A 19,102-nucleotide genomic window follows, 5' to 3' on the forward strand; every position below is an offset into this window, starting at 1 on the left:
TGTAAATCCTGAAACTATATATCCATCAAGCAATAAAAATAGATTGATAAGTCTATCTATGTATAGATAATGTATAGATACAAACATAGATATAGACACATTTGCATACAGAAGTCTGTGTGTGTGTGCATGTATGTGCAACAATAATAACCAATGAAGGGTAGGCTATGAGTATAGTGATAGACATGGTAGGGGCTGATGAGGTAGTATCTGGGAGTGAACACAGGAATTGAAGAACAAAGTGGTACTTTAATTCTTTTTCAATTCAAATCATATTTTAAGGGAATAAAATAAATCGAGGAAAGAAAATAACCTAATGGAAAATGCATGATAGAAAAGGCATGATACCCAGAGAAGAAAAATGGGGTAAAATGGCTGAAATTGATCCCATTAATAGATGGAATAAAACTGAATAAAACTTTTAAAATTATAAGCTCTTTGATTAAAACTAAAATGTCATAATATATGTTCTTATTGCAGAATATATGTATTATTAATTTGCTGTTATTTGGTTACTATTTCATTCGTTTTTAGGAAAAAAATTCTTTTAATTAGCTTGATCTATATACACTTTTACATTGAACTGAAACTTATTCAATCTTACTGTATTTAGAAATATCAAACATTGTACACAAGTACATTTTTCCCATAAGCACTATTTTTTAACCTATATGCAATAAATCATATTTGTTCAGCTGTAAAGTGAAATCTGCATAGAAATTGATAGATGCTTTTTTAGTATTAAGTTATTTATTTACTTACATCCTAATATTAACTTTCCTTCCCTCCTCTTATCATAGTCTCTCCATCTGAGCTCCCCATAACTCTATCCATCCCTTCTCCCCTCCTCCTCAGAAAAGGGAAGATGTATGTCTTAAGCTAGACCAGTCATTGGTTGACCAGTCCCTCAAATTTTGTTGAGCACTTTTTAAATACAGTTTATAAACTACATATGCTAGTAGAGAAGCATAAGTCCCAAAATGTAAACCAATAGCAGGAGTAAGAATAATCACATGTTTGCATCTATAAAAGAAATTCACCTGCAATTCTCTTTCTCGAATCTTGGTGTGGTTTGGGTATCAAGGTGAGACTGTGACTTCATTAAATGCCTAAATTGTGTGAAATAATTTGAGGAGTAATGGTATTAGCTCTTCTTTAAAGTTCTGCTAGACTTCAGCATTTTAACAATCTGGTTCTAGAATACATTTTTGTTGGGAGATTTTTAATGACTGCTTGTTTTTCCTTGGGTGTTATAAGTTCTCAATAAAATACTTTCAATCTGACTTAAAGAACACAAAAAAAATGTCATCCACTATGAACAAGTAGGCTTTATCCCAGAGATGCAGGAATGGTTAAACATACAAAAGTTAATATCATGACAATCTATTAAAAAAAGAAGAAGAAGAAATAGAAAAAATGTAAAGATAAAACCTACATGAACATTAGATGCCTAAAAGGGTTTTAAAATTCCAATACCCCTTCATCATTGAAATTCTGGGGAGATCAGGGATACAAGTGACAAATCTAAATATAATAAAGGCTATTTACAGCATGCCTATAGCCACCATCAAATTAAAAGGAGAGAAACACAAACCAATTCCACTAAAATCAGGGACAAGGAAAGGCTGCCCACTCTCTCCATATCTAGTCAGTATAGCTCTGGAAGTTCTAGTTAGAGAAATAAGACAAACCCAGGAGATCAAAAGGACACAAATTTGAAAAAAGGAAGTCAAAATATTGCAATTCACAGATGACATATTATACATAAATGACCCCCAAAATTCTATTAGGGAACTCTAACAGCAGACAAATTCCTCAGTAAAGTGGCTGAATACAAGATTAACTAAATAATAATAAATAATAATGATAATAATAATAATAATAAAACAATAGTGTTGCTATATACAAATGACAAATAGGACAGGAAAAAATAAGGGAAACAACACCCTTCATAATAGCCACAATTAACATAAAATAATTTAGTATAACTTTCTAGGAAACTTAAAGATTTGTATGACAAAAAATTCAGGAATTTGAAGAAAGAAATTGAAGATATCAGAAAATAAAAAGATTTCCCATGCTTGTGGATCAGTAGAGTCAACATAATCAAAATGGTCATTCAACCAAGAACAATTTACAGATTCATTGCAATCACTATCAAAATTCCCAGACAATTCTTTACATATCTTGACAGATAATATTTGACTTTATATGGAAAAATAAAACTCCAGTATAGCTAAAACAATTATAAACAATAAAAGAGCTTCTAGGGGTATCTCCAATCTTGATTTTATGCAGTAATATAGAGCTATAGTAATAGAATATCTATGGTACTTACATTTTAAAAACCACATTGATCAGTGGAATTTAGAAACAAAGACCCAGACATAAATCCACATGTTATAGACACCTGAATTTTGATAAACTAGCAATAATTTACACAATTGGAAAAAGAAATCATCTTCCAAAAATGGTGATATTCTAACTGGATGTCACTTTGTAGAAGAATGCAAATGGATCCATATCCACTACCCTGAAAAAACTCAAATCCAAGTGAATCTAAGACTTAAACATAAAACCAGATACATTAAAGCTGTTAGAAGACAGTGAGGGATAACCTTGAATGCATTGGCACAGGTATTAAGATAAACAATTAATGCCAGGCATTGGTGGTACACACCTTTCATCCTAGTACTTGGGAGGAAGAAGCAGGCAGATTTCTGAGTTCAAGGCCAGCCTGGTCTACAGAGTGAGTTCCAGGAGAGTCAGGACTCACATAGAAACCCTGTCTTGAAAAACAAAAAAAAAAAGATTAACAATTAATAAATTGTTCCTCATGAAATGAAAAACTTCTGCAAGGCAAGGAACACCATGAAAAAGACAATATGGTAGCCTACAGAATGGATTTTTTTTTTTTTTTTACCAACTTCACATCAGATATAGAGCTAATATTCAAAATATATACAGACTGAGAATTAGACATCAGTGAAACAATTAATCCAATTAAAAATGAGATACAGGGGCACTATGGGGGACTTTTGGGATAGCATTGGAAATGTAATTGAGGAAAATATGTAATAAAAATATTAAAAATTAAAAAAATGAGATACAGTTTTAAACAATTATCTCAAGGTGTCTACAACCCTATAGGTAGAACAACATAAACTAACCAGTACCCCCAGAGCTCGTGTCTCTAGCTGCATATGTAGCAGAAGATGGCCTAGTCTGCCATCACTGGGAAGAGAGGCCCCTTGGTCTTAAAAACATTATATGCCTCAGTACAGAGGAATGCCAGGGCCAAGAAGTGGGAGTGAGTTGGTAGGGGAGCAGGGCAGGGGGAGGGTATAAGGAACTTTTGGGATAGCATTTGAAATGTAAATAAAGAAAATATCTAATAAAATTAAAAAAAATTATCAAATAGGAGTAATATTTAAAGAGATGTTCAAATTTTTCAGCCATCAGGGAAAAGCAAATCAAAACTACTTTGAGATTTTACCTTATAACTCTCAGAATGACTAAGATCAAATAAAAATTAAAACAAGCAAACAAACAAACAACAACAAAAAAACTATAACAAGTGACAGGCCATGCTGGAGAATGTTTGGAGCATGGGGGACACTCCTTTAATGCCAGTACAAGTAAAACTTGTACAGCTACTGTGGAAATCAAAATTGACGTTCTATTCTTGGGAATTTTCAAATTAGGACTCCATGTATCTCAAGAACCAGATATACTACTCCTGGACATATGCCTAATGGACACTCCATCCTACCACAAGGATACTTGCTCAAATATTGCAGCTTTACTCATAATAGTAAGAAAGTGGAAACAGCCTAGATGTCCCTCAGCTGAAGAGTGTATAAAGACAAAGTGGTACATCTACACAATCTATTCAATTGGTTTTTGTTTGTTTTTTTTTGTTTGTTTGTTTGGTTTTTTTTGTTTTGTTTTAATACATGACATCATGAAATTTGTATGCAAATGGAATTAAGTGAAAATAAAATTATTATGAGTGCCTAACTCAGACATAAGACAAAGACAGTATATACTCATTTGTAAGTAGATATTAGCTGTAAAATAAAGAAAAATCATACTTCAATATCAAATCAAGAGAGGCTAAGTAACAAGGAGGGCTCAAGGTAGCAGGGTGGAGTGGAGGGGATTGCATGTATCTCCCTTTGGTAGGGGAAATAGAACAGATTTCATGGATAGACATGGACATGTGAGATTGGGAAGAGGGGGGATCAGGTGATGGGGGAGGGTAGAAGGAAAGAGAACTGAGTGAGACAACAATGATAAACTAGAAATCTAGTGCAATTGAAACTTCCAGAAATCTGAGTGTGACCCTAGTAACAGGGGATATCGTGTCTGAAAAGCTTATCTTCTGTAACCAGGCAGTTTCTAGTGCTGTAACTAGGACACCAATCCAATCACAAAACCATTGACCTAAATATCTATCCTGCCTTCTTCATATGGTGGAGAAATGGAAATACAGAACTTAGGGAATGTTGAACCAATGCATTGTCTACTTTGAGGCCCATGTCAGAATACATGTTGGACATTGCCTGGATAATCCGGAACTAGAGGCTAGATATTCCAGAGAACTAGGATAGAAAAGAAGATGAAATGATTCCTGACAATATTCTGCTATACTTGTTGATTGTTTCCTAGCCCAATAGTCATCAGCGAGGCTCCTTTCATCAGATGATGGGAGCAGATACAGAGACACACAACCAAAATTTAGGTGAAGAAAGAGTCCAAATTGGAAGTCTCTATCGCCCTCCCCCGCTTTGGAATGTGTGGAACTCTGATGCATGAGAATTGTAGGAACCAGAGTGGTCAAGGAGACAAGGAGGACATGACCCACAGAATCAACTAAGCAAGGCTTATAGGTGCTCATGGAGACCCAAGTGGCAATCATGAAGCCTGTACGGATATTCACTATGCCCTCTACAAATATGTTGTGGTTGTTTTGCTAATGGAATTTGTGGAACACTTAACTATGGGAGTGTGTCTCTGATTTTTGTCTGTTCTTGGGACATTTTATCTACTACTAGGTTCCCATGATCAGCCTTGATTGGAGGAATTGTGCCTATCATTTGTTTTTGTTTTTGGTTTTGTTTGGTTGTTTTTGGTTTTGTTTGGTTGATTTTGTTTTTGTTTTTTGTTTTTTTCTTTTAGAGACAGGGTTTCTCTGTATAGCCCTGGTTGTCCTGGAACTCACTCTATAGACGAGGCTGGCCTTGAACTCAGAAATCATCCTGCCTCTGCCTCCCAAATACTGGGTTTAAAGGCGTGTGCTGGGTGATTGTGCCTATCCTTATTGTAACTTGTTGGGCCTTGTTAGGTTGATATTCCTTGGATAACTGCTCGTTTTCTGAAGGAAAAAAAAGAGTAAGAGTGGGTCTGGGGGGAGAGTGAATGTGCGAAGGGGAACTAGAAGAGTAGAGGAAGGGGAAATTGGAGTTCAGATGCATTGTATGAAATAATTAAAGGAAAAGAATATTCAAAATATTGTAGACTAACTTTTTCAATAATACATTTATGAAAAGTCTAATTAAGCGATAGTAAAGTCAACCATGCTGTGCATGAAATTATAATACATAAAACCCAAGTGATTATTTCAGAACAGAAAATTTGGTTTATTATTATAAAAGCTCAAGCCAGACCAATCTCATCATGGAGGAGGGATGTGAGCCCCAAATCCTCCCACTAATTGAGGAATGATGGGTATTTGATAGCTCTTCAGATAGGGAGTGTCAGTTCTCTTTAATTGTGTGGCCTCTGGTAGAGCAACCATACATGAGGCAGGTCCTCACCCCCACCCCCAGCCACAATTTGTTGAGTAACACAAATTGGACTTGATGGAGGTAAATAAAACTCAAAGTTGAATGTGTAGAGAGCTGAAGATAGATATGAGTAGAATTGGGGTAGAGGATCAATATGGTCAAAATAAATTGAAATCTCAAGAGAATTAATAAAATAATTACTTAAAACTTTTCATGTGAAGAATAATACTAACAAAATAAAGAACAGCAGTCACATGACAACTAAAACAGATATACAAACCATGAGATGAAGACACATCTCACTCTATGTTGGGCCTTATTTGATGAGATACTGCGGCCTAATGAGGAAGCCTGAGCCTTTGCTCCAGTTTAGATACCTGTCTTGTTGACTTCTGTACTGGAGTGATTCAGCATGACCTGCTTAAGCCTGCCTCTGCCTAGCTACCACTGATGTGTCAATTTCTTATAGGCCCTGTGAGACCCCTCATCATCTCACATCACCCATAGGTCATCTCACCCCATACCTTCCTTTACCCTTCCCTGCCCCCTACATCATCTCACCTCACCAAAAATCCCCACCTCTTTCCTCAACCCTATATGAACAATAGACTGATACAATAAAATTAGTTACTGCTTTGACAGACTCCCGACGTGGGTGTGTTTGTTTTGGGACAAGACACCATCCTGCTTCAGCCCTGAGAGATCTGGTACTCTCCTCTCAGCCTAGACCTGCCTGCCAGCAGAGAGCCAGCAACTGTACTTATGTTGGGCAGAGTTCTAGTGCTCTGGCTAGGCAGACACGGAAGGACTGCTGCACACTTTCCACCCTGGTGGGTGTCTGGCTGTGGGAAGCCACTGGACCTCAGCTCAGAAAGGAGTGGACAAGGGGCAGTCCTAGATAAGGGGTTCTTAGTCTCAAGCATCTCAGACATTGCTGGACGCTATGGAAGAGTTGAGAACAAAATGGGGGCCGGTGAGGGGCTCAGTCAGCCCCGGGGCTGAAGGGAGGAGAGAGCAGGGGTAGAGAGGGAGCTGGGTGGTTTCCACATGGGTGAGAGTTCTTGGTCCAGTCTGTGGCTAGAGAGCAGGAAGGCCTTCCAGTGTGAGGTTAGACACTGCTCATTAGGGGAAAGCCTATCCCATAGTTTAAGCATGGTGGGATTTGATGAGCAGAGGCAATCTATAATTTTAGAGCTTTATTGTAGAAAGGCAGGGTGAAAGAGAGAAGATGAGAGAGAGACTGGCCATGGCCAACTGTAGAGAGGGGGGAAGGGAGAGAGAGGAGGGCTAGAGAAGAGAGTAAGAAAGGTGAGAGCTTAAAGAGAGCAAGGAGGGGCCAAGCAGCCCTTTTATAGTGGGTTGGACTATCTTGATGTTGCCAGGTAACTATGGGGAGGAGCATACCTGGCAATAGTGAGGTAACTGTGGGGGTGGAGTCTAGCCAGAATGCCAGGAGCTTGGGACCTTGTCTGTGTGACTAATAGTCACACACCTCTCCTGCGGGGGCTGTGAGGGCTGTAACTTCGACAGGAGCCAGGGGTCTAGGAGATATGTAAAAATCACCACCCATCAGATCCCCTGGGTTCCAGACCTTTGCTCAACTGGAGACCAGGCTGTCTGTGTGCAGTCCACTGCCCCACATACTTACTTGCCTAGTCAGTGTTCAACCTTCAGTACTAACAAAAGAGAAAGAAAATAGACACAAACAGCAGCATTTGGTGTAACGTGACACTTCAAAAATAATTCAAAAGAGTATGTACTGTACTATATAATTTACCAATGTATGAAGCTAAGAATACTCATTTATGGTGTTAGCTGTTGTATTAGATATAGTAGTAACTATTAAGTAACCTTATCATGGGCAGTGGGTTTTGTTATGATATTTAAAATTAGTTTCTATTCACACTTCATAATAAAGATGAAATGAATGAATAGCTGTGAAAAGGCAGTGATTCACAGGGGGTTGTGGAAAATTATATATATATATATATATATATATATATATATATATATATATATATTGCTTTAAATGTTATACTATTCTTAGAATTTCATATATGAGCATTGTATTTACAGTTTCCACCTGATTCAAACTTTCCAGTATTGTCTTATTCCCTCTTAAATTTAGGATGGCTTCTCCTTTAAATTTTAGTGTTACATATTTATGTGTATATGTGTGTGCATGTGTGTCTGTAAAACACTAACACATATATACATACACAAAATTTAGAATTGCAAAAATACTATGTATATTAGTATATAATTAGTATATACATGTTTAGTGCTAACCATTTGAGATTGTATAACACATCAGAGAGCTTGTCTGTTTCTTCTTCTCAGAAGTAATTGTATCTGTTCATCTAAGAGTGGGGACTTATGCAATTTCCCATATAAATAATAGCATGTCAAGTGATGCTGTCATGACATATGTTTCATTTTAAGCCTCAAAGGACTTCATTGCAGCTGTATCAATTGGAGTTAGGCAACCCATAGTTACATATTCTCTGTTTGTTGAAGTGTTGGGAATCTCTGTTGTAGTCTGACTGTCTGCTGCAAAAATTAAAAAAAAAAAAAGCTTCTCTGATGAGATATGAAAACTAGAGTTATTCATGTATGTAATTATACAAATTTAGAATATTAGTAAAAAAATTATATTGGAAATTGTCAGTAGTAGGTTTTCCTTTAAGATCTATGCCCTCTGCATGCATGAGTCATTAGCTAGATTTACAGGGTTTAACATGGTAAATATTTTTATTACTATAATGTTTAAACAATTCATTACAACTTAGGTTATATGAGAAACTTACAAATACATTTACCTCCAAAGAATACTTCTATGATTTATTTAATAATTTATACTCAGATATTATTATACCATTTATTCTTTGAATGACCTTTATTTAAAACCTATTTTTCTGTAGTATTTACATTTTTCTTTGTAGTGTCTTAAGTGTAATGAATCTAATATTATACTTTTACTGTTCTACTGGGTACATAACCACTTTCTATGTAATATCTCACTCATATACCTTTAGTGGTTTATATTTCCATTTTCTCTAAGCTAAATAAAGATCAACATAAGAGCCAATAAAAGCATTTTACATAATTTTGAATCTGTCTTGTTTTATAATTAGTCACTCATATTTTGCATTCAGTTCTTGTTCTAATTAAAAATGACCTTTATAATTTTATAAAATCTTTTTCTTCATTAACTTCAGATTTCATAAATTATAACTCTTCAAAAGTACTGGGAGCAGAAGTGACATAGATAAGGAATAATGCTTCTATTCAATAATGAAAATTATATAAACCCAGGAGATAGTTTCAATAATTGAGTGTACTAAATATTTCTTTTGTGAAATAGTTCCAAAAAGTTATGGTTAAGAGATCATTAAAACTAATATGGAACATGATAAACTATGTTTGCAATTTGTTTTTGTGAATAACCCACTTAATGACATTATAGAATGGGAGCTGTGTTTACTGTTGTGGCAGCAATACCAATGTAATTTCTACCTAAAGCCACATGTTAAAACCTAAATGCTCCAGTACAGGTGAATGCCAGGGCCAGGAAGTGGGAGTGGGTGGGTTGGGGAGTAAGGTGCAGGGAGGGTATAGGGGCTTTGGGGATAGCATTTGAAATGTAAGTGAAGAAAGTATCTAATAAAAACAAAACCTAAATGACACTTCACTGAGTAACTCTGGTACTGTGAACAATAATGTGTTCAAATAAAAAGGCGCTTGCTTCTGTGTTATTGTATGTTAGAAATAAGCAACATATATTTTGATTTACAGGAATTTATAATTATAGACTGTCTTGAGTCAAAGAAGAGACCATGGAATTTTCTATTGGTTATTTTATTTAGTTATATGTCAAATATCCCCCTTCCCAGTTTCCCTTTTACAAACCCTCTTTCCCTTCCCTTGTCCCTCCTCCTTGTATGAAGGTGCTCACGCACCCACAACAGACTCCCTACCCTGGCATTTCCCTACACTGGGGCATCGAGCCTCCACAGGTCCAAGGACCTCCCCTCCTATTGATGCCCAACAGGGCCATCCTCTGCCACCTATGCAGCTGGCCCCATGGGTCCCTCCATGTGTACACTTTGGTTGGTGGTTTAGTCCCTGGGAGCTATGGGGTGTGGGGTCTGGTTAGTCTTGCGTGCGTCCGACTCGACCAGCAAGAACGACACGGCACACAAGTAGGATCCTCCTGCAGCCAAGCTTTAATGCATCTTGAGAGGTAGAGCATAAGCTTACACACAGATGCGAAGACTCTGAGGAACCCAGCCCTGTGCCTTATATAGAATTTTTGTCCCGCCTCTGACGTGGCGCATCCTCACCGGGCCATTTCCAAACAGACCAGATAACGTACTTAACGGGTGTGTGTCCTCGCGGACAGGGACTATCCAGAGACATGTGCAGTAAGCCTTTTTACTTGTTCAAACACCCAGCTCATGTGCCATCTTGTAATGGCGAATGTGGGAGCGGCTTTCCACAGTATGAAGGTGCTCACGCACCCACAACAGACTCCCTACCCTGGCATTTCCCTACACTGGGGCATCGAGTCTCCACAAGTCCCAGGGCCTTCCCTCCTATTGATGCCCAACAGGGCCATCCTCTGCCACCTATGCAGCTGGCCCCATGGGTCCCTCCATGTGTACACTTTGGTTGGTGGTTTAGTCCCTGGGAGCTATGGGGTGTGGGGTCTGGTTAGTTGATATTGTTGTTATTCCTATGGGGTTTCTAACCGCTTTGGCTCCTTCAGTCCTTGTCCTAACTTCTCCATTGGGGGTTCCGCACTCAGTCTGATGTTTGGCTTCATGCATATGCATCTGTATTGGTCAGGATCTGGAAGAATGTCTCAGGAGACAACTATACCAGGCTCCTGTCAGCAAGCTGTGATACACCATAGAAACTTTTGATGTTGGACTTAAAGCAGTTTACATTACAGTATTGCTACAAGCCAATGGGACTCAGAAAGTAGAATATGGTTGTTTGAATGAAAATGGCCCCCATAGGCTAATGTATTTGAAAGCTGAGTTATTAGGAAGTGAAATTGTTTGGAGTGGTTAGACTGACTGAGAGATATGTGAATTGTTGGAGTAGGTATGGCCTTTTTGAGAGAAGTGTGTCACTGAGGGTGGGCTTTTAAGTTTAATTAGCACACACAAGGCCCTGTCTGTCTGTCTGTCTGTCTGTCTGTCTGTCTCTGTGTCTCTGTTTCTGTGTCTCTGTCCATACCCCCATCTCTGTGTCTGTCTCTCTGTCTCTCTCTGTATTTCTCTCTGTTTCTCTCTGTCTCTCTCTCTCTCTCATTTCCTGCCTTCAGATGAGAATATAAAACTCTCAGCTACTGCCCCATCATCCATATGCTTCCCATCATAATGATAATGGACTGACTAAAACTGTAAACAAGCCTCCAGTTAAATGCTTTCTTTTATAAGAGTTGCTTTTCACAGCAATAGAACATTGACTAAGACATTAGTGGGGATGCAAACTCACATTCACATTCTTGTATGCTGAATACTTTACCAATTGTGCCATCTCTATAGCACTCTATGGTAATTTTAATGCAATTTTTTCAACAGTTGTAGCATAAAAGATGAGAAAGATGATTCTTTTATGCTTAGATAATAGTGATTTTAATATTTTACACGATCAGAAACTAATTCACGTTTTGAAATGAATAAAATGAATAACATTACCGATCTTGTATTACTAAATGAATAGAAATAGTTATAATCTTAATAAAATCTTTGAATTTAGCACTATCATAATTTCCAACATGTCAGATGACACTAGAGACATTATTATTTCAAGTCAATATAACATCTTGCAAAGGTTAAAAATATAAATAATGTAATTATAATTGATGATGAAGTTGAATGTTTCTAATTATCAAAATTGCCTAATCAAAGACATTTCATTTCTAAATAAGAAGTCAGAAATAAAACTCTGAATAATTTCTATCCTTGATGTTAAGGTTTGTTGTTATTTTAAATAGATTATTTTATTATTTCATACTGTATAAATAATGAAAAACAAGTTCTATACATTCTTGGATACCTATAACATTTATAATGGCTACTATCAAAAAACAGAAAACATGTTTATGGAGTGCAGGGGTATTGGTAGCTGATAATAAGAAATGGTGTGGATACTATTGAAAACATTACACTGTTTCCTTAATACATTAAATTGAAATTTCCATAGAAGCCAGTAGTACTTCATTAATATAGATATATGCAAGATGAATCAAATCAGAAAATAGCATTTATTTACATACTCTTGATTGTTAGCAGGAATACTTATAGTAGCCAAGGTCTATATAGAAAGGGCTTTAGTTTCTGGGTAAGGTCAGGTAGATAAAAAGTATTTTTTATTTGTACAATGAATTATTCAACATTGGTAGGGAAAGAAATTTTGTCACATAATAGAACATGGTCTAAACTTGAAGACTCTGCCCATTTAGTTATTTTCAGTCAAAGAGCAGACCACATGAAGACGAATTCTTTGTAACTCTACTGATAGAAACTTCACAGAGCAAGGAGGTACAGAGGGGGAAAAAATGTAGAATGGTGAATTCAAGGGTAGGGGAAAGGAGAAAGTGAAGGTGTTGTCTAATGGGTATTGAATTCCAGGAGGGAAAGAGGTGTTTTGTTTTGTTTTGTTTTGTTTTGTTTTGTTTTGTTTTGTTTTGTTTTGTTTTGTTTTGTTTTGCTTTGCTTTGTTTGTTTGTTTGTTTGTTTGTTTGGGAAATTGTTTAGAAAGCAGTCTGAAAATATTTAATACTGCTGAACTAAAACCTTATGTTAAACAAGCACTTTACTACTATCAAACATTTCAGTCTATGATCTTTAATAAGTATTTAAGGCAACCTTATGTTGTCTTATTTCCATATTTTCAGGGAGCCACATTTCCATTCTATCATGACATGATGATTCATAAAAAATACTTTTAATCTTTTTTTTCCAGAAAATGACTTTAAATACTTCATTGTAAAGTTTTAAACAGTTAAGAAAACCAAATCATTAATTGTCTTTGCATTAGCGTATCCATAAGTCAAAACGATCTGTTTAGGTTATTCTCAAAAAGCAAGCCCAGAAAAGGCGATATACATAATTTCAGAACTCAGGGAACAGAGGTAGTTGATTGATATGAGTTCAAAGTCAGCAAGGATTATATAGTGAGTTACAATTCAGATATATAGAAAGGCATGGAGGAATATGATTCTATTTTCAAAAATGTGCTTTCTATAAAATTGTCAAGGAATGCATTTATTAAATAAAATGAAATCTATTTTTTCTTCTGTAATTTATAATTTTAAAGATTTTAAAAATTACACTAAGCCCTCTTCTTTTGGATAACAAAAAAACAAAACAGAAATGAACTATTTCTGAGCTGTAGGGGTAGTTTATTTGATTAATTTACTAGAATCCTAGAAGAAACTATTGTTCTTCCCTCTCCCTACTGGAACCAAGTTTGTCATTTGTGTGTAACATAAAATTTAATGTTTTTATGTAAAATTTCTATGTTAAATTTTAATCAACATGAAACATTGATGCCTTAGCTTGAAATGAAGAGAAGGACAATAATGGCATTAGAAAAGGTGAGAATAGCACCATTATTCTCATTACACCTTCAATGTGTTTGCTTTAGTGAATTTTCCCTCCAAAATTGGAGAAAAATCATCATTTGTAAGTAGGACATCATCAACACTTAATTTTCATCTTGTCCAAATATGAAATTACCTACATTATGTAAACAATGCAACAATACAACAAATAAAAATGTGATTTATTTAACCTAATTTAAAACACAGTGAGAGTTGACACATTTCTCTTATCTTCTTTGGGCTAACATGATTGCATAACAGAAAGTTAAAAGTTAGTCAATAGCAAACAAAGATGAAATATTGTTTCTAGGGACTGTGAGATAGTACTTGTTACTCACTAACTTGGCATTTCATTTTACCTTCAACTTGCAAGCTACTAATTATGAGTCTGGCATGAAGTAGTTTATGAGTATTTCAATATCCAGATATATTAAAGCATCCAGTTTTCATTGAGGATGAAAAAGCCTAACTTTTGAAATATTACTATACACTATTTCTTTCACATAGCATCTCTATGGAGTGATGATTCTAACACCTGTATTTCTGATAGTATTCAATTTTATGAACTCTATATCCATTTTTATATGAAATTTTACAAAGACTAATCTTAAAAACTCCAAATGAATTTATACATCTCCAGATGTATGTACATCTGATACATAGATGTCTATACATCTTCAGAACTTACACTGTACTTCAAGCCAATATTGGTATTCTGTCACTATCTTTATTTTTATTTGCAGAACATTTCAAGCATTGGATTGTTTGGGAAAACTCCATGAGCACATCTAAGGAAATTTAATTACTCCCCAAATACTAATTTTATACTCTTAATTAAATATTTAACTTTACTTTAAAATTAGTAAATTTTTGTGATTGATAAATCATTTCTTTTTCTGGTGTACCATAAACTCCTAAAACAGAATTTTTGTGAATTTTCACGATTAATTTGGTTTAAATTAACTTGAAAAGAGGCAAATAAAATGGTTGATTTAGATCAAGGCTTGAGCATCTGATTTGGAAAATTTGTACAAGAGGTTTCAATTAGTACTGATAAGAAAATAACAAAATTAATTATATAAGTACAGAGAAATTGCCATCACTCAATGTTTGTTATCAATTCTTGAGGCATTAGTATATAGTGTCATATTTGGTTATGTATCTAATGTTTCATTACAATTATTTCTAACAACGGGAGTAACTTCCTGAGTACTTCAAATCTTCACTATACAATTGATTATGTACACATTAAAATATCATAAGTTTTGGTGATAAAATTGTTTGTGAAGCCAAGTCCATAATCTGAATTCAATATCTGGATCAGCTGGTAGGAGAAGAGAACCTACTGTATAAAGTTTTACATTTTGTTCTCCTCTCTCCTTTATGTGTGCTGTGACACATATGAACCTATGTGGGCATCTACACATGCATGCACATATGCATAGCAATAATAATAATGATAATAATAATAATATCTCCTTAATTATTCAATCAGATGAATATTAATTGATAGGGGCAGTTAGAACAAAAATAAAGGAAAGAAAACAAGTTTATATTACAATTTATACAAAATATTGTCAGAGAAGCAACTGCATTCATTAGTATATTAGATAGATAGATAGATAGATAGATAGATAGATAGATAGATAGATAGATAGATAGATAGATTGATACATACATACATACATACATACAGACAGACAGACAGACAGACAGACAGACAGACACACACTATCTTAACTGATAGATATTGACTTGTTGCATGCATTAATCTGTAATTATTGGAAATGTTTTATCCTTTTATTTTATGTCTAATTTTCCAAATTGGGAATAAACTATTGTAATGATCATGTGAAAATGCATATGCCTTTAGCAGAATTGACTGATACTTAGAAATATAATTAATATCAAAGAAATGCCTATGTCCATTATCCAAAATATTAGGTTATAGAGAGTTTAACAATAAAATATCAGGCTTGGAGATTTTGGGAAACCAACAATTATGGTTATTCAATAGGTGAATGACATCAATGGGACTCAAATCCACATTTTTATGGTCCTAAAACAACATATATTCCATTTCGTTTTGATATACCAAATCCATTATTATGCCTAAGCAACAAGAAAATAAGATGACAGGTCAGCTGTCCTAGCCATATTCGGTGCTATGAATCAGCATGACATTAACAAGAGCCCTGCTTTATAGTGTTTATCTTCCCACCTTGCCCTATTCATGAGCAATGAACATTGACCAATACTCTCTCAACATAACTCATGAACTTGACCTGAAGAAACAGACTTCTAACATCAGCTACTCAGGTATTGAGGTAGAAGGACTGCAATATCAAGAACTGCCTAGGCTACAAAGTGAGTTCAAAGCTAATATAGGCAATGTAATAAAATCTTTTCTAGACATAGAAGTAAGTATAGGTAATGCAGATGGAGCACAGTGATAAGAAAACTTCCCTAGCAAGTACAAAGCCTTGCGATTAATTCCCAGGAACTCAAATTTACAACCACAACAATAACTATTACTATTATTATTTGTGACAGGAACTATTCTTTTTGTCAATTTACTGAACACTTTAGTATTAAGTATATCCAGCCTCTTGTACTGGGTGTCAGAATGACAAAATTCACATTCAAAAAAATTCACATTCAGTGGGAGGGAAACTATACATAAGACACTCATGTGGTTATTCTACCACAATCTGGTGAATGTAATAATAATAGCTATAATGAAAAAGAAATCATCATGAAAGCTTGAATAAGGGTTTCTTTATGTAAATGAAGTCACAGAATTATAATTAGGGGAAAAAAAACAGAAAGGACCTACATAGCAAAAATCATTGCCTCTATAAAATAAAGAGTATTTAAGGATCCCTCCTTCATATGTTTAATTTGTGGCACTCTTACTCCTACAAATACTGTACCTTTTCACTGATGTCAGACTCTAAGGCTGGATAGATGTCTGTAGGTTTTCAACAGAGCAAGTAGTGAGTACTTCTAGACAGCCTTTTGAGATGATTTAAAACCAGTCTCCCTGAAAGCAAGCACCTGAAGACTGTACTACCTGTATCCTTCCTTTGCTATTATTACAGGATGTTCTTGCTGCAAGAACTCTGTCCCTGAGCTGCTTACATGGGGACATGGTTAATGTAGCTAGGTGACGCACTTGTAGAGATTGCAAAGCTCTCAGAAAAACATCCAGTAGTGCTTGGTGAATTGTTTTTCCTAAACATCTCTAAATTAGTAATTAATCAAATGTTTTTGACAACTGATTCAACATTAACTATAAGCAGACTAAATCAGCCTCTGGATAATTCAATTTTGTTTGTCATTAGTGCTTAAATCAAATTTATCACATGTATTTTTGCCAGATAAGGCACTTTAGTTTCTTTCATTGGCTTTTGTGGGCTCTCTCTCCCCCTTCTTTCTCTCTCCCTCCCTCCCCTCTCTCTTTCTGTGTGTGTGTGTGTGTGTGTGTGTGGTGTGTATGTGTGTGTTTGTATGTGTGTGGTGTGTGTGTATGCAGTGAGGATGTGTGTGGTGAATGTATTGTGTGAAATGAGTTTGTTTATGTGTATGTATGGTATATATGTGTGAGTGGTGTATATGTGTAGTGTGTGGTGTTTGTATGTGTGTGTGTGATGAGTATGTGTGTGAGGTGAGTGTGTGTACAGTGAGTTTGTTTGTGTGTGTGTGTGTGTGGTGTGTGGTGAGTATGTGTGTGCACATTGGCTTTTGTGGGCTCTCTCTCTCCCTTCTTTCTCTCTCCCTCCCTCCCCCCTCTCTTTCTCTGTGTGTGTGTGTGTGTGTGTGTGTGTGTGTGTGTGTGGTGTGTGGTGTGAGTATGTGTGGTGAGTGTGTGTTTATGTGTGTGGGCAGTGAGTTTGTTTATGTGGTATGTGTGTGCGCAGTAAGTATGTGTGTGGTGAGTTTGTTTATGTGTAAGTGGTGTGTGTGTGGTCAGTGTATATATGTGTGTGTGTGGTAAATGTGTGTATGCAGTGAGTGTGTATATGTGGTAGGTATGTGTCTATGTGTATGTGTGGTGAGTGTGTGTGTGCAGTGAGTTTTTATGTGTGTCTGTATGTAATATGTGTGTGTATGTGTGTACAGTGAGTGTATGTATGTGGCAAGAGCGTATTGTGTGCAGTGAGTTTGCTTGTGTGTGTGGTGAATATGTGTGTGGTGAATGTGTGTGTGCAGTGAGTGTGTGTATGTAGTAGGTGTGTGTATATATGTGTGTGGTGAGTAGGTGCAGTAAGTTTGTTTATGTGTCTGTATGTGGTGTGTGTGTGTGTGTGTGAGTGTATGTATGTTTATGTGGCAGGAGTGTATTATGTGCAGTGAGTTTGTTTATGTATGTATTTGTGTGTGGTATGTGTGTATATAGATGTGATGTATGTGTGTGGTGTATGTGTTGTGTGTGTAGTTGTGTGATGAGTGTGTGTGGTGTGTGTGTGGTAATTGTGTGTGTGTGGTGAGTGTGTGTGTGGTGAGTGTGTATGGTAAGTGTGGTGAGTGAGTGAGTTTGTGTGCTGTGAGTTTGTGTGTGTGTTTGTGGTGTTTTCACAGTGCATGTGCATGGTATATGTGCATGAGTGTGCTGTGATATGCTAACATATATGGAGGCCAGAGTAAGACATTTGGTGATTTCCTCTATTGCTGTCTACCTTGGAATCAGAGCCTAGCCTTTTTGGGTAGTCTGGCCAGCATGATCATAGTCTGTCTAATTCTGACCCCCCCCCCTACAAAATTACACAATCAATCAATTAACCATGTGCCTAGAGTTTTCTGTAAGTGCTAAGGTTCCAAACACAAGTCCTCATACATACAAAGCAGCACTTTTATGCACTCAGCAATCTCCTCAGCCATCAGTGAGTTTGTCTGTTTCAAAAATTTTTTTCTTCCAACAACAAAAACAACAACAAACCAGAAATCAATTCATTTCAAAGGGTAAAGCAGAGGAACATAAACATTTAAGTCAGTAAAATGCTTGCATAAGTAAAGAAATGAGACAATTTTTCACACTGCAATGCTAGGTGACTAGTATGTGTTTGTATTTCATTGTAGAATGCAAGTAAACTGTGGGAGAAAGGTGGGAGGCTCCTAAATCCCCACATGTCCTCGAGATGTTATTGAGAGCTGAGGACTCTGGGGGAATGGAGAGCTGGTTTTCTTCAGGGCTGAGGCACCTGGTAAGTGGCCTCTGATCCAGTAGCAGTGCTTCTAAACCTTCCTGATCTTGTGGTTCTCATGTTGTGGTGACTGCCAAGCATGAAATTATTTCATTGCTACTTCATAACTGTTATTTTGCTACCCTTATGAACAGTAATGTAATATGTGCTATGAAACAATCCCCCCCCCCCCCCGCTGCCAAAAAAAGGTTGCAACCCACAGGTTCAGACCCATTGTTCAAGTAGATGACCTAACACCCTGCTACATACTGGCAGGATTAAATATACTCAGTGGGATAAAAATTAGAGGACATAACGTTTGTAAGGAAACATAGTAAGGAAGACTTCTAATTCTGGAAAAACTTAGAGGGGATTTGATCAAAACATGTTGTATATATGTACAAAATTCTCAAAGATTAACTATATATTTTAAAATCCCAACTCAGTTTATACATGCACTACAGTAGACCTCTTAATATTAGAATTTAATACTTAAAAATTATTACATATTT

Source organism: Mus caroli, unplaced genomic scaffold, assembly GCF_978045245.1.
Source record: "Mus caroli unplaced genomic scaffold, Mus_caroli_1 scaffold_5, whole genome shotgun sequence".
Classification (NCBI taxonomy): Eukaryota; Metazoa; Chordata; class Mammalia; order Rodentia; family Muridae; genus Mus; species Mus caroli.